This window comes from Arachis ipaensis, chromosome B9, assembly GCF_059453495.1.
Source record: "Arachis ipaensis isolate K30076 ecotype BB chromosome B9, ASM5945349v1, whole genome shotgun sequence".
Taxonomy (NCBI): Eukaryota; Viridiplantae; Streptophyta; class Magnoliopsida; order Fabales; family Fabaceae; genus Arachis; species Arachis ipaensis.
The window spans coordinates 43,612,640-43,630,035 of NC_142444.1; the positions used below are offsets into that span (position 1 = coordinate 43,612,640).

The window sequence follows — 17,396 nt, forward strand, 5'->3', positions numbered from 1 at the left end:
AGTGGGCATGAAATTGGCAACGTTGACAAGAGGACAAAGAAGCATCCCAAGACTTGAACTTTAAAAACACACCCTGGAGGACTTAACGTTTGAGCTCACGTTTGACCTCAAACGTGAACTCAAACGTGAGTGACAGCAAACCCCCATTCTGCATCATGCCATTACAAGACGTTTGAGTCAACGTTTGCCTCAAACGTTGACTCAAACGGGAATGATCCCAATTCCATCAAGGCCATCCAGATCCATTCTTCCTCAAATCCAAAGCAAGCTAAGCCCATTACCATCACTCAAAGGCACACAGAGAAGCTAGATTAGGAATTTTATTCAATTGTAATTTGTTTTTAATTTCAATTTCATTTTCATTTTCATTTGTAAAAATCCTATATAAAGGCATCAATTCCATCTCATTAGGGGGGGACTGATAGGGGAGCTCCATTAGAGAGTAAGGAGGCTGGCTCCATTAGGGAGCATTAGGAATAGAGAATTCTCTCTTTAGTTTTTCTCTTTGTTTTGAATTTTGGATCAAGAGTTGAAGGAATTCTGTTTCACTTGGTCTAAAATCTCTTTGTTCTTCTGCATAATCTTAGAGAATTGAGAATTGAATTTGAGCTTTCATTTACTACCTTCATCTTTCTTTCATCTGCAATTTGTTCTCTGTTGGATCAAGGAAGGAATTGAGATCTAGACTTGTTTTCTAGTCTCTTTGATCCCCTGAGATCTTTACTTGTTTTTTTTATATTTCATAATTGAATTGAGCTTTCTTGCTGATTTACCTTTCTGCTATAATTTCCTTCTCTGCAATTTTTACTTTCTGTTGCATTGCTTCCAATTTATTTTTCCTGCAAGTTAAATTTTCTGCAATTGATCTGAGTTCTAATTTACTGCTTTCATTTAATTTTCCTGCACCCAGCCCCCTTTTACAATTCATGCAATTTACATTTCTTGTCATTTAAGATTCTTGCAATTTACATTCCTTGCCCTTTACGTTTATGCTCATTTACTTTCTGCAACTTTTAATTCACCGCCATTTACTTTCTGTTGGCTACATTCCATCAAATTTCACTTCAATGTTAGCTTGACTAAACTAATCACCCACTAAAGTTGCTTGATCCATCAATCCCTGTGGGATCGACCTCACTCCCGTGAGTTTTATTACTTGATGCGACCCGGTATACTTGCCGGTTAGTTTTGGGTGTTTTGGAAATTCAGTTTTCCACAAAAGTACCATCATTAGGATAGAGGAAAGATAACTTAGTCCATGTGATATACTATGCTAGCAAAGTCCTCAATGATACTCAAAGAAATTATACCACTACTGAAAAGGAGTTGCTAGCAATAGTTTTGCATTTGACAAGTTTAGATCGTACCTCATCGGTGCTAAAGTGATTGTTTTCACAGATCACACACCACTTAAATACTTGTTTGCCAAGCAATAATCAAAATCAAGACTAATAAGATGGATATTATTGTTGCAGGAATTCAATATTGAAATCAGAAACAAGAAAGGAGTAGAGAACAAGGTAGCAGATCGCCTATCCAGAATCCCTCATGAGGAAAGTGGAACACATGATACAAGTGTGAACGAGCTCTTCCCTGATGAGCAGCTGATGACAGTTCAGAAAGCACCATGGTTCGCAGACATTGCCAACTTCAAGGCAACTAGGGCCTTACCTCCAGAGATCAATAAACATCAAAAAAAGAAGCTCATGAATGATGCAAAATACTTTGTCTGGGATGAGCCATATCTCTTCAAGAAGTGTTCAGATGGAATCCTTAGAAGATGTGTTTCTGAAGAAGAAGGACGAGAGGTCCTATGGAATTGCCACGGCTTATGCTATGGAGGCCACTTTGGAGGGGACAGAACTGCAGCAAAGGTGTTACAAAGCGGATTCTTTTGGCCCACCCTTTTCAAGGATGCCAAAAAACTAGTAAAGAGCTGCAATGAATGCCAAAGATCTGGAAACTTGCCCAAAAGAAATGAGATGCCACAAAATTTCATCTTGGAACTGGAACTGTTTGATATATGGGGAATCGATTTCATGGGACCTTTCCCAACCTCATATTCAAACAAGTATATCTTGGTAGCAGTGGATTACGTTTCAAAGTGGGTAGAGGCTATTGCAACCCCAACGAATGATAACAAGGTGGTCATAAACTTCCTCAGGAAGAATATCTTTAGCCGGTTTGGAGTCCCACGAGCACTCATCAGTGATGGAGGGAGCCATTTTTGTAACAGACCACTAGAAGCTCTTCTCCTACGATATGGGGTAAAACACAAGGTGGCCATGCCTTACCATCCCCAAACAAGTGGGCAAACAGAGATATCCAATAGAGAGCTAAAGAGGATTCTGGAAAAGACTGTGGGTGCATCAAGAAAGGATTGGTCAAAGAAGCTGGATGATGCTCTTTGGGCATACAGAACAGCATTCAAAACTCCACTTGGAATGTCCCCATATCAACTGGTGTATGGGAAAGCTTGTCATTTACCACTGGAGCTGGAACACAAAGCTCTCTGGGCTCTCAAGATACTAAATTTTGACAGTATTGCTGCTGGTGCAAAGAGGATCCTGCAACTGCAAGAGATGGAGGAATTTAGATCTCAAGCCTATGAAAATGCCAAGATTTATAAAGAAAAGGCGAAGAGAAGACATGACCTGCATCTGGCACCAAGGAGTTTTGAAAAGGGGCAACAAGTACTCCTTTACACCTCCAAATTGAGACTGTTCCCTGGCAAACTCAAGTCAAGGTGGTCAGGACCCTTCCTTGTCACAAAGGTCTCGCCATATGGGCACATAGAAATCATGGATGAAGGTTCAGAGTGGACGTTCACTGTGAACGGACAAAGACTCAAACATTATATGGGCAACATAGGGGAAAACCCCAGAGTAAAGTATCATCTCAAGTAATTGAGGAATCGTCGAACTAGCGACGATAAAAGAGCGCTCTGTTGGGAGGCAACCCAACCTCAGGTAGTTTCCTTTTCATCTTTATTTCAATAAAGGTCACAAGTTGTTTCCCATGTATTGCGAGGAGCTAAGTTTGGTGTTCCACACCAAAACAATCCAAGAGTGAAAGTGTAATTCTAAGTTTGGTGTTCCACCAAAGGATCTTAGTTAGAATCACACTCCACTCCCAAAGCACATTGCTAGCTCCAACCAATCAAGGGAAACCACTTAGATGTAGTTAGACTTTAGTTAATAATTGTTTTGTTAATAACAAGATATGAGGTTCTCTGCATATATGCAAGGTTTTGCACTGGACAAAGAACTAAGTTTGGTGTTCACACACCAAATTAAGTTCAGAAGTCACAAGCATACATGCAAGCTAACTATTTCTCAAGTGCTTTGGAAACAAGCAACTTCCAATAACTTTGCAGGAATCTTATGAGGAAATGGTGCACCTTCACCCAAGGAAGTGAGGTAGCAAAGACTAGGATGATGACAAAAAGAGGGCGACTAGAAATCATCACCCGAAGGTTGTATTGTTACTTAATTCCATGTACTTAGAATGTTGAAAGTTGGAAGTCCGAATGCACTTTTGATTAATAGTTACTCGTTAGTTGGAACCCTTTTAAATTCTGTCTTTTAAGTTTTTCGTTGATTAGGTCTAGGATTGCTAGTCTGAATGTCATTACCGCATCATTTCCTTACTTACTTGTATGCTTGTCCTTTTGAATCAAATGGAAAGAGAATGAGTGTTTTATAAAAGACCAGAGTGGAGTTCATACTATGGAGTAAGTTCCTAAGTTTGTGGTGTAGTCATAAGTTAGCTAAGTTGGTTCACCAACAAGGTGGGAAGACAACTATCTGTCCTAAATCATATGCTTTGAACACACCCCATGAGACTAGCTAAATAACAAGATCCTAATAAGAAAAAGGGAAAGAAACAATTAAAGTGAAGAATAAAAGAAAAATAGCAAGAAAAGAGGTTAGGCACCAAGGGTTTGAGTCTTGAGGGATGTGTCTGTGGTGTTCCTGTACCAAGGATCTGCTTGGATTACTAAGCTCTCAGGGGTGCTTTATCACATGGTAACTTGGGTTAACTAACCCGGGATTATCAGCTGAAAGTCCACTATCAAGAGCAATCTTTGCTACAGAACATTTAGTAACCCAAAGAGGTGCTGGACACCAAGACCTCAAGGAAAGAAAATAAACAAACCATGTGCCTGTGGTGTGTATGTATGGGGGAGAGACTTGAGGAAGTAAGTCCTTAGGGGTGCTTCAACACCTAGCACCTTGAACCAACTGGTTCAGGAGTGTTGGCTGAAAGCTTATTCTAAAGAGTTGCCTCCTTACAGAGCACTTAGCCTAAGAACACAAATAAGCCCTGAAATGACAACAAAAGGATCAATGAATAAAAGTCTCATGGGATGCAATCAAGTGAGTATTCTAGAACATGATAAAGGTCTGAAGGCCAGTGAAGGAATGAACCTAAGTTGCTATGCATGAAACCACCATAAAACCAGGGAAATGACTTCCACAAGAATGACTCATTTTCTCTTGGCAATCCATTCATCATTCTCTTGTTCCAGTACTTGCTTAGGGACAAGAAAGCTTTAAGTTTGGTGTTGTGATGCCAGGGCATTTTGGCCAGTTTTACTGACCTTTTCTTTACTGTTTTTAAGGTAGTTTCATGCATTTTCTTAGAAAATAAGCTAGTTTGGGTAGATATTCACTCACATCTTGATTCAAGCATACATTGTGCACTTTACATGATTTTATGAGGATTTTGCATGAATTATATGACAAATTGGATGATGCATGACTCATGACTTGGACTAGAACTTTGATGCACTTTGTTGCTTGATTTCAGGACAAAGGAAGCAAGGAAGAACCACGTTAGCAGCCACGTTAGTCTAACTAACGTGACTACTAACGTGGAATAGGAGCTCGCTTGCAATGTTAATGAGAAAAGTAATCGCAAATAACGCCCTCGAAGCCATCATAACCCACGTTAAGAGTCACGTTAACTAAGTTAACGTGAACTCTAACGTGGAAGAAAGAAAATGGAGCCAACGTTAGTGACACTTACCTTTGTCACTAACGTTGGACCAAGCTCATAAGTGGCCACGTTAAGAGCCACGTTAACTTAGTTAACGTGGACTCTAACGTTAAGAAGCAAAAGAGAGGCCAACGTTAGTGAAATTCACCTTTGTCACTAACGTTGGCCAAGCCTCCATAAGCCACGTTAACTCCCACGTTAACTTAAGCTAACGTGGAGAGAGCAATTGATAGCCAACGTTAATGACACTTACCTTTGTCACTAACGTTGGGGTGAACCACCAAGAGCCACCATGAGCAACGTTAACTCCCACGTTAACTTAGTTAATGTCGAAGCTAACGTCGATAAAGAGATGATGAGCCAACGTTAGTGACACTCACCATTATCAGTAACATTGGAGATGGCTAGCATGACTACGTTAGAAGCCACGTTAACGTAGTTAACGTGGACTCTAACGTAGGAAATAGGGGCACATTGGAACATTAGTGACAAAGGTAAGTGTTACTAACGTTCTCGAAGAATTGGCACTGCTACGTTAGAAGCCACGTTAACCTAGTTAACGTAGACTCTAACGTAGGGACAAGGGAGGACTCTCCACGTTATTGGGAAAGGTAAGTCCCAATAACATGTGCGAAGGACTAAGAGGCAACGTTAGTGGTCACGTTAGTGACACTAACGTTGAAGTCAACGTGATCATATTTGGGTTAGGAACGTTAGTGAAAAAGGTGATTGTCACTAACGTTCTCGAACCCACACTTTCACTTAACGTTGACACCACTAACGTCCTGAGTCAAAGTCCCTGCCTACTTCACCTTTTCTCTTTGCAAGCAAAGCTAAGCCCAATGAAAAGGATAAATGCTTCAAACTCAAGATTCAGAGGCCCATACCCAAGACTTGAAGAGCCAACTAGGAGATGAGAAGAGTAGTATATATAGGAGTAGCTTTGAATTAGTTAGGGATTTGGAAACTTTAGGGAGCCTTTGGCATAGAACTACTCTCTGTATTTTACTTTCTCTGCACTTCTAGTTTTACTTTCATCATGTATTCTCCATCTTGGTTTTCATTTTCCAGAGCTATGAACAACTAAACCCCTTTCATTGGGTTAGGGAGCTCTGTTGTAATTTGATGGATCAATATTAGTTTTCATTCTCCTTCTTCTATCTTTTCTCTTAATTTTACTAGAAAGCTTTCGATCTTCATCCAATTGGATAGTTATCTTGGAAAAGAAGCTATTCATACTTGGATCTCTTCTGAACCTTGAATGAGGAATGAAGAGATCATGCTAGAAATGCTTTCTCATGCTAGACCAAATTGGGTTTGGATGGATATGTGACTAAAATCCTACCAACACTTGATTTGGGAAATGCATGTGGGATAATCAGTGACCATACTTCATCTCTTCTCATGAGCAATTGACCAAGGAATTGGCTATTGATCAAGATTTGAGAGACTGAATTACCAAGAAATTGGAATTCGATCACTTAAGATTGCCAAGGAGATCAATGAATGCATTGATTGAGGAAGAGATGAAAATGAACTTCATCCGGAGAATGCAACATCTCCTGAGCCCAATGAATTCCCTATTTCTGATCTTACCCATTCTCTTTAATTTCTACCATTTACTTTTATGAGCAATTACCCCATTCCCGTTTAAGATTCTGCAATTTACTTTCCGCCATTTACATTCAGCTCTTTATTTCTAGCATTTACTGTTTCTGCTATTTACTTTCCCGCCATTTAATTTTCTGCAAATCTCAAATCAAATTCTGGTTCGCTCAACTAGAACATTCCTCTAATTAAAGTTGCTTGATCAATCAATCTCTGTAGGATTCGACCTCACTCTATTGTGAGTTTTTACTTGACGACAAATTCGGTACACTTGCCGAAGAAAATTTTTTGAGAGACAAGTTTTGTGCGTATCAATGACTGACGCGACCGCGCGCCTTAAGCAGAACGCACATGACGCAGTCGCATGACTGACGCGACCACGTGGCAAGAAAAGCCCTGAATGACGCGACCGCGTGACCCACGCGGATGCGTGACAGAGGCCACGCACCGGGAATTGCAGAAAACGCTCCTAGCGATTTATGAAGCCCTTTTTGGCCCAAATCCAAGTCCAGAAGGCATAGACCAGAGGTTATGAAGTGAGAGAATGCATCCATTTAAGAGAGCTCACCAATTTTTACTTTCAATGATTTAGATTTAGTTTAGAGAGAGATTCTCTCTCTCTTTAGGATTAGGATTTAGGACTTCTCTCTTTAGGAGTAACTCTCGATCCCTGGTTTTAATATTCCTTTACTTTAAGCTTCCCTTTTACTTTTATTCATTGCTTTAGTTGCTTGTTTACTTTTATAATTGAATTTATGAATACTCCCATGTTACAGATTACTATTTTGAATTAATGTTATTTGAGGTATTTCAGTTTAATATCGCTTTCTTTTTTTTATGTTACTGTCATTCCCAATCTGAAGGCATTTTTATTTCGATAGATTTATTTTTCCCCCTTTTGGTCTTGGTTAAGAAATCAGTAACTCAGGAGCTATCAAACTCAAACATGCTTGACAATTGTTATCTTTGTTAATTTGAGCTTTAATAATCCCAATCTTTTCTTAGGAAATAAATAGGATTCGAAGATCGATTAATTAATCCCTTGACCTTCCTTTACTTTAGTAAAGGTTAACAAAGCGGAATTAAGATTCAATTATCGTCATCTTTGATAAGGATAGCTAGGATAGGACCTCTAATTTCTCATACCTTGCCAAAAGCTTATTTACAGTCATTTATTTAATTTACTTGCTATTTAAATTACTTGTTCTTCATTTACTTTATTTGTCATTTAAATCATTTGCTTCTCATCCTCTAAACCCTGATTTACAATCTTTATAGCCAATAATAAGAACATACTTCCCTGCAGTTCTTTGAGAAGACGACCCGAGGTTTGAATACTTCGGTTAACAATTTAAAAAGGGGTTTGTTACTTGTGACACCCAAAATGTTTTTACGAAGGGATTTCTGTTGGTTTAGAAACAATATCTACAACGCAACTATTTTTACAAATTCTTTACTAGCAAAAATCACGTTCGTCAAAAATGGCGCCGTTGCCGAGGAACTGCAATCGTGTGCCTTATTATTGGTTATTGTAAATATTTTTCTTTTTACTTGTTTAGTTGTCTTTCTTTTTCCCCTCTTTATTTCTTTTAGCTACTATGAATTCTCACCCCTTTCACTTTGAGTTTGGTTCTAATGTTGTTGAAAGGAATGAAAGTTATAACAGGAACATACATCAAGGTCAGAGCAATCAAAGATGGATGGAGCCAAGAGGATCTGATCAACCCTCTAGGCAACAACACCCTCCAAGATATCATGGACAAAGACCATTTAACAATGCATACCAAGCAAATAGACATGGTGGACAACCTTGTATTTACCAATAAGCCCCACCCTGTGCTTATAGGCCATCCTCTCAACGCAACTTTATACCACCACACTCACAAGCTCCTTTTCACCATTCACCACTGTATGATCCTCATCTCCCCCAGTTCCAATCCAGTCACTCCCGAACACCACCACTTCCCCCTGTGCCGTATCCAAGTCTATCACCCCGAGAATCAGAAGTTCGCCTCAAGGAAACAGTAAATCAACTTTAAACAACCCTTCATCAACTGGAGAAGGCAGTAAAGCAATTAGCTTCTAGACGTTCGAGAGTTCAAGGACCAACCACTGTCCCATGTGGACAATCTAATGAAGAGCGTAGCATGAAGGAGATACTAGAAACGCCAGTGGATAAGACAGAGAATGAGTTCGTATTAGAACAAGTAGAAGAAGCTGTCATTGTACAAGAAGAAGAGTTGGTTGAAGATCTAGGAGATGCTGAACCTCCATGGAAATCCAGAGCTGAAGAGAAATCCGTCAAGGACATTACAGTTAATGCTAAGGAGGATAGCGCACAATCCCCAAGGCAAATCGTTTATGAAGAATCAGACGGAATAATCCAAGAAGCAAATTCTCTTGATGATGATAGTCACAAGTCGAGTTTTCTAACTTGCATCCGCAAGTGAATTCTCTGAGATCGAAGTATCTTCCCCAAGTGAATACGAGGATGATGCGGAGGTAGATTTCTCTCAACCTCCAATCTATGACTCGAGTGATGAGGAAGACATAGAAGACTTTGACCAGGGTGATGATGCGTTTGAAGACCCTTGCAAAGAAGTGGAGGGATTCACAGAAGATTACCAGGGAGCAAAACTTACAGAACCACTGGAAACACCTATCCCAAGGCCATTACCACCTAATACAAGCTTCAAGTGGGTACAATCCTTAACCTTTAACTTTACTTTTTCACTTGAATATGGTTTGCTTGAAATAGATGGCCAGCTTAGAGCTCTCTGCGGCTTTAAGAGTAAGAGGGAAATGGCTCGTGCTCAGAGCTGGTGCACAAGGTTCAATAAGGTTCCACGCTTCAACTTGAAGTGCACGAATTGGTATCATGTTCAATCGAATGGATCACGGAAAGCGTTTGGTTACCATGGTGAGAATCTACTTTCTAAACCGCCCGGATGGAAACATGTAGATCAAGACGGAGGCAGATCTAAAAACAAGGCTTGGGATCCTGGAATCTATTCTGACATTCATCACCCCGGGAGCCTGACAATCTGTTTGAAGCTGTTCAGAAGCTTTACATGCCTAATTTGGGACCCCAGAGGCTATTGGCATTCCAAGCATTGGTAGAGATTTCTGGATGAATTTAAACACAAGCCACCATAACAAGAAGCCCTTCCAATGTCCAACTTAAGGACTTTAACTAAAAGTGCTAGGTGGGAGACAACCCACCATGGTATGATCGTTCCTCTTACACTTTTAATTTTATTTAGTTTTGTTTTTGAGTTTTATTTTATTTTATTAAACCTGGGATCATGCATAGCATTCACATTAATCATTGCATTCTGCATTTTTCATGCGTAAAAAAAAAGGGTGTGCGACGCGACCGCATCACCCATGCGATCGCGTCAAATGGCGAACTACACTTCCCACGCGACCGCATCATCTACGCGGCCATGTGACCTGGAGATCGGCGTAAACATCCAACATCCAGAAAGTTAGGCTGGAATCGTGCAGCCACTGTGCATTTTGCACAAATGGCCCACGCGATCGCGTCAATCGCACACTACCAATCCCACGCGACCGCGTCGCATGGATTGCACGAACACCCCAAAGGAGATAGAGAGTTGCGCTAAAACGACGATGGATTCGTGTGTTTAGCACAAATTCCAGCGACGCGATCGCATGCCCCATGCGATCGCATCATTTACTCTTTTTGCCCTCCGCGTGATCGTGTCATCCACGCGATCGCGTCAACCACCTTTTTCGCTCCAGCCACGCAACCGCGTGCCCCACGCGGCCGCGTGGATTCAAATTATAACCCCCCAGGTCACGCGAAACCCTATTCTCGCGCCCCCTCTGAACCCCACCCCCTTCCTTTTCTCCTCCTCCAAACCACAACCACCACCCAGCCACCACCGCGCCACCACCCAGACGCCACCGACCACCTAGACGCCGCCGCCACCCACCCCCTTCCCTCCTTCTCCCTTCTTTCTTCCTCTTTCTTCTTTCTCCCTCCTCCTCTGCCACTGCTCCCATCCGCGCCACCACCCACCGCCGCCAACCGTCCCAACCGCAACCCCCCTTCCACCAGCAACACCACCCCTTTCCTCCTCCCTTCCCCTACCCCCATTACCCTCTCTTCCCCCCTGCCCCGAACAGCCGCGCCGCCGTTCCCACCACCGCCAGCTGCCGTGCCCACCACCCCCAGCCACCTTTCTGCCTATTCTCCTTATTCGGCCTTCCAGGTTCCGCAACACGCAATCCCTTTTATCCATTCGTAGTTATTCTTATTTTTCCGTTTATGTTCATGTTTAGGCTAGTTAGATATGCATGTTGTAGTGGATTTTAGGTTGTTAGGTAGCCTAGGATGTGGTTAGTGGATTTAGGTCTGTTTACTTGCACTGTTCATGTTTCTATTTTATCAAATTTGCAAATCTGCTGTTGCTGTGATCTTGTTCATATGCTGTATTTCTTGTATATTGCTGCTCTTTACACTGAATTTTCATGTTTATATTCATTATATGTAACTGCAGCTTGATTTTTTTTAATTTATATGAACTGTTTAATTGTTGTTTATTTTTTGGGAAAATCCAATTTTAGCCGGAATGCTGCCCAAATTTCTGTAAACTGTTTTTGACTTTCATTCATGTTTTGGTTTTGGAATTTTGAACTCTGTTCTCCATTGCTTTAACCAAACCATTCCATGAATGCCAAGGCAGGCTTTCTTATCCCTTTTGATTTCCTGGTTCCTAAACTGCAATCTTGATGTTTGATTCCTATTTTTGCTTTCTCTATCTCTATTTGAATCATCATCAAACTGTTTTACTTGTTTGGATATGAGTTACTTATAGCTTCTACCTGTGATTACTTGTTACTTGGACTATTTTCATTATGCCTCTTACTTTAACCCATTTTTCACTAACTCACTAATTTTAACTCTAACCAACCTAACCTTTTCAAAACTTTTTTTTTTGCTTTTCTTTCACTTTCTTTTAACATTCTAACCAAGGCATGATGTTAATCTTTCTATTTAACATGAATTCAATTACATTTTGGATTGTGAACACTTCTTTTCCAATTTTTCACTCCTATACAATCTTAAATGCACATCTACTTAACTCATATTCATTATCCTATTGCTCCTTTGCCATTTTGTGTTTTCTTGTGATTATTTGCCTATTTGCTTTCCTATTTTTATATATCCTGATTTTTTGCTTTACAGGATGTCTGCCAGCCATAGAAAAGGCAAAGGCAAGGCCACTACTGGCAAAAAGGAAAAGAGGAGAAGCCTCCATGTCTATCATAGATCTCATGCATGACGCCTCCTTGTGGGAGAAAGCCTTTACCCCGCAGGAGAAGGCCGACCAGCTACTTCCCGCCAATGACCCAGTAAAGTTTGCAAATCGATACTGTGAGCTGAAGTATCCGGTGTTTGCAAACTCCAGGAACTTATACCTGGAGCGGACTTTGAAGATCCCAGAAGAACTCCAGCAATATACCTCTGATCAAATCAAACAAAGAGGCTGGTTCTTTCTGGAGAGACCTCTGACTGAGGTTATGCATTTTGGGTTAGGAAATTCTACTGCAACTACTTCAAAACTTCCCTAGATGCAGTGAACCTTAGAGAAAAGCAGATTCTGGTTACTGAGGAGGCAATAGAAGAAGTTCTGAAGCTTCTGCCTAGAACTGATCAGACAGATGGCTATCTGAAAGCTGAGGAGGATATGCGCTTTATGCATTTTGACTGGGATGCAGTCAAGGCCTGGATTGCCGTTGACCCATCAGTTCCTTGGATCATGGGTCAGAACACCACCATGCCGAAAGGGATCAAGCGGATTTACCTGAATGATGAGGCTCGGCTATGGCATCAGATATTCAGCAACTACATTATGCCGAGTACTCACGAGACTGAGATACCAGCCGCTATGATCACCGTCCTATGGTGTGTGATGGAGGGTAAGGACCTGTACCTGCCACGCTTTATCCGGCACTATATGGCCAGGGTCCACATCCGAGGCACTCTTCCCTTTCCCTATCTGGTTACCCAACTGGGGCGTCGAGCTGACGTGCCATGGGAGGATGCTGATGAGAGGCCACCTGCTGCAGAATGCAAGAAGATTATCCCGCACAGCAGGAACTTTCTGGCCTTGGGCTACAAACCTCCATTCCTGACTGCCACTGCTGACACAGCCACACTATCCGCCGGCCCCTCTTCCTCTACCGCTGCACCATCCACCCCTGCCACCACCACTGCACCTCCAACTGCCATATAGCCTGTCTATCATCTGGTGCACTGCTTGTTTCGACGACTTGACCAGATGAAGCGTCGCAACAAGCGACGCTATGAGCACCTGAAGCTGATGATACGATCCGGCGACATCCCCTCCGAGCCTGACACACCATCCGAGGCCTCTGAGGAGGAGGCGAATGCGCCCGAGGCAGAGACCTATCCCCAGGGAGAGGCAGAGCAGGCAGACACCAAGCAGGCTGTACCACAGGCAGAGGTCTCACATCAGATCCAGGCTGTAGACCCTGAGATCCCCATTCAGACAGCCTCTCCTCTACAGCAGCTAGACCTTCAGCCAGTCACCACCACAGAGACCCCAGCTACCATCCCTTCCAGTGATGACACCCCTTCACACCCTGCTTGAGTGAGCATCAGGGACGATGCTTCATTTTAAGTGTGGGGAGGTTGCCATCTCTGGCGTATTATTTTGGTGAACCACTATAGACTCTTTTTCTTTTATTTTGGATATTTTTCTGTATTTTTCTTTTTATTTTTATTCTTATTTTCTGATACATTGTTATTTTTATGTATTTTTACTATGTTTTCTGCATTTTGCACTTTAGTTCATATTTTTAGTTATTTAGTTTAGTTGCAATTCTAACTTAGTAGTTATAGAAAATTGTGGATTAATTAGTATAGTTTACCCTTTTTAGCATAAGATAGCTTAGTTTAAATTGAAAATATAAAAAGGAAGTAAACTAGAAACTTGAACTTAATAGAAACAATCCACACACCTTGTATATATAGAATTACATGTTAGTTAGTTAACAACATTTCATCAAGGAGGAACACTAGAACTTTAAAGCCACCTTAAGTTTTACATTGAGAATAATGGGAATTTTTAACTAAACCTGCATGACATACATAACTGATAAATGATTTTTGAGCTAGAGAACATACAGCCTGTGAGTTTTGAGCTTAATTGTATGGTTATATTTAAACCATAATTTTTATTCCTGTGTTCCGCCCTTCTTATTTATTCTGGTGTTCTTTACTTTGTTTTAATCTATATGTCCAATTATAGAATATAGAATATAGAATATAGATATGCATACCAAAAGAGTGATTGAGGCCGTCATTTGATTTTAGCTCACTTATCCCAAATTAACCTACCTTTCACATCACCCTTGTTAGCCCCTTGAGCCTTTAAATTCCCTTTTATTCTATTTAGCCACACTACTAGCCTTAAGCAGAAAAACAAAATAAAATCCCAAGTTGAATCCTTGGTTAGCTTAAGATAGCAAATTATGAATAGTTTAAATATGGGAAACCTATTGGGAACATGGATGATAAAAACAAGAGGTAGAAAAATTGAAAAGAATAAAATAACTCAAAATAAGAAATTTTGGGAAGCATGCTCATGAGAAATCAAAGTGATTAAATTACCATGTACATTAAAAAAAAGTTATTTTTCAGTATTTAATAAACGGGATACAAAAGAATTCTCGAAATGCAAAATAAAAGCAATGCACATGGGATAAAAATAAAAATTGAAACATGAGCATGTAACATCAAAAGTGGGAAAATATGGGAAAATAGGTAAAGTTTTGTTTTACTAAGTATGTATGTTAGGTGAGATCTTAGTCTAATTAAGGATTCACTTATTAGCTCACTTAGCCTTATACATATATCCTTACCTTTACCTTGGCCCCATTACAACCTTAATTAAAGACCTCATGATTTTTGGTATGACTGTATTCTATAATTGTTGATTGGTTAGATGAAGAACAAAGTTATAGAAAGGAAGAATAAAAAGAGGAATAGAGTGATTAACCCAATAAACACTAAGTGACTAGAGAGTAAACACAAATCCAGCGAGGGTTCAATAGCTCATTAACATTTATCTCTGTTTAAATTATCTAATTGTCTTGCAAGTTCATAAAATGCTTTTTCTCCCATCTCAATTGTAAAAGTGCTTATTGATTATCTAAGGCTTGGCTATATATACATATATGACTCCTTGAGAATGTGAATTAATTTAACTACCTGTAAGCTTTATATACAAGTGAGTAAATAAAAATTAGAATTGCATGATGCATTTAGGTAGTTGCATTTAGATTAGATTGCATTGCATGACATTCCATCACTTTAACCTTACTTATTACCTTAGATTTAGCATGAGGACATGCTATTGTTTAAGTGTGGGGAGGTTGATAAACCCATATTTTATGATATATTTTATGCTTAGTTTGAGTGATTTATTCAATCCTTCACCCACTTATTCATGTTAATTGCATGGTTTTACTTTCCCTTCCTTATTATGTGATGTATGTGAAAAACATGTTTCCTATGCTTTTAAATTAATTATTTTAATCACCTTTAATTCCATTCGATGCCGTGATTAGTGTGTTGAGTAGTTTCAGATCTTCTAAGGCAGGAATGACTTAAAGGATGGAAAGGAAACGTACAAAAATGGAAGGAAAGTACAAAACGGAGTTTCTGAAGAAATTGGCATCCACGCGATCACATGGGTGACGCGGACGCGTGCCAAGCGCGAATCAACAGCGACGCGGTCGCATGACTGAGGCAACCGCGCGCCTTAAGCAGAATGCACATGACGCGATCGCATGACTGACGCGACCGCGTGGCAAGAAAAGCTCCGAATGACGCGGACGCGTGACAGAGGCCATGCACCAGGAATTGCAGAAAACGCTCCCAGCGATTTCTGAAGCCCTTTTTGGCCCAAATCCAAGTCCAGAAGGCATAGACCAGAGGTAATGAAGTGAGAGAATACATCCATTCAAGAGAACTCGCCAATTTTTACTTTCAATGATTTTGATTTAGTTTAGAGAGAGATTCTCTCTCTCTTTAGGATTAGGATTTAGGACTTCTCTCTTTAGGAGTAACTCTCGATCTCAGGTTTTAATATTCCTTTACTTTAAGCTTCCCTTTTACTTTTATTCATTGCTTTAGTTGCTTGTTTACTTTTATAATTGAATTTATGAATACTCCCATGTTACAGATTACTATTTTGAATTAATGTTATTTGAGGTATTTCAGTTTAATATCGCTTTCTTTTATTTATGTTACTGTCATTCCCAATCTGAAGGCATTTTTATTTCGATAGATTTATTTTTCCACCTTTTGGTCTTGGTTAAGAAATCAGTAACTCAGGAGCTATCAAACTCAAACATGCTTGACAATTGTTATCTTTGTTAATTTGAGCTTCAATAATCCCAATCTTTTCTTAGGAAATAAATAGGATTCGAAGATCAATTAATTAATCCCTTGACCTTCCTTTACTTTAGTAAAGGTTAACAAAGCGGAATTAAGATTCAATTATCGTCATCTTTGATAAGGATAGCTAGGATAGGACCTCTAATTTCTCATACCTTGCCAAAAGCTTATTTACAGTCATTTATTTAATTTACTTGCTATTTAAATTACTTGTTCTTCATTTACTTTATTTGTCATTTAAATCACTTGCTTCTCATCCTCTAAACCCCGATTTACAATCTTTATAGCCAATAATAAGAACATACTTCCCTGCAGTTCCTTGAGAAGACGAACCGAGGTTTGAATACTTCGGTTAACAATTTAAAAAGGGGTTTGTTACTTGTGACACCCAAAACATTTGTACGAAGGGATTTCTGTTGGTTTAGAAACTATATCTACAACGCGACTATTTTTACAAATTCTTTACTAGCAAAAATCACGTTCGTCAAGGTGCTTGGTGACTTTACTGCACCAACTTCTGACTTCTATGGAAGAAGCATCTCAATTCCTGCAATTGGAGCAAACAACTTTAAGCTTAATCCTCAATTAGTTTCTCTAATGCAGCAAAATTGCAAGTTTCATGGACTTCTATTGGAAGATCCTCATCAGTTCTTAGCTGAATTCTTGCAAATCTGTGATACTGTTAAGACCAATGGGGTTAATCCTGAGGTCTACAGATTTATGCTTTTCCCCTTTGCTGTAAGAGACAGAGCTAGGATATGGTTGGACTCACAACCTAAAGAAAGCCTGAACTCTTGGGAAAAGTTGGTCAATACTTTCTTGGCCAAATTCTTTCCACCTCAAAAGTTGAGCAAGCTCAGAGTGGAAGTCCAAACCTTCAGACAGAAGGAAGGTGAATCCCTCTATGAAGCTTGGGAAAGATACAAGCAATTAATCAGAGGGTGTCCTTCTGACATGCTTTCAGAATAGAGCATCTTATGTATATTCTATGATGGTCTATCTGAATTGTCCAAGATGTCATTGGACCACTCTGCTGGTGGATCCCTTCATCTGAAGAAAATGTCTGCAGAAGCCCAGGAGCTCATTGAAATGGTTGCAAATAACCAGTTCATGTACACGTCTAAAAGAAATTCTGTGAATAATGGGATGACTCAGAAGAAAGGAGCTCTTGATATTGATACTCTGAATGCCATATTGGCTCAGAATAAAATATTGACTCAGCAAGTCAATATGATTTCTCAGAATCTGACTGGATTGCAAGCTGTATCCGGCAGTACTAAAGAAGCTTCCTTTGAAGGAGAAGCTTATGACCCTGAGAATCCTGGAATGG

At 40.1% G+C, this 17,396-nt stretch overlaps 1 non-coding gene across 1 annotated transcript; it reads right to left on the reverse strand.

The window, feature by feature from the left end:
* Positions 1-16,918: 16,918 nt before the first annotated feature.
* Positions 16,919-17,022, reverse strand: LOC148544482 (small nucleolar RNA R71). The gene has a single exon (XR_015900448.1). It is a non-coding gene; the product is annotated as a small nucleolar RNA R71 (small nucleolar RNA).
* Positions 17,023-17,396: the final 374 nt, after the last annotated feature.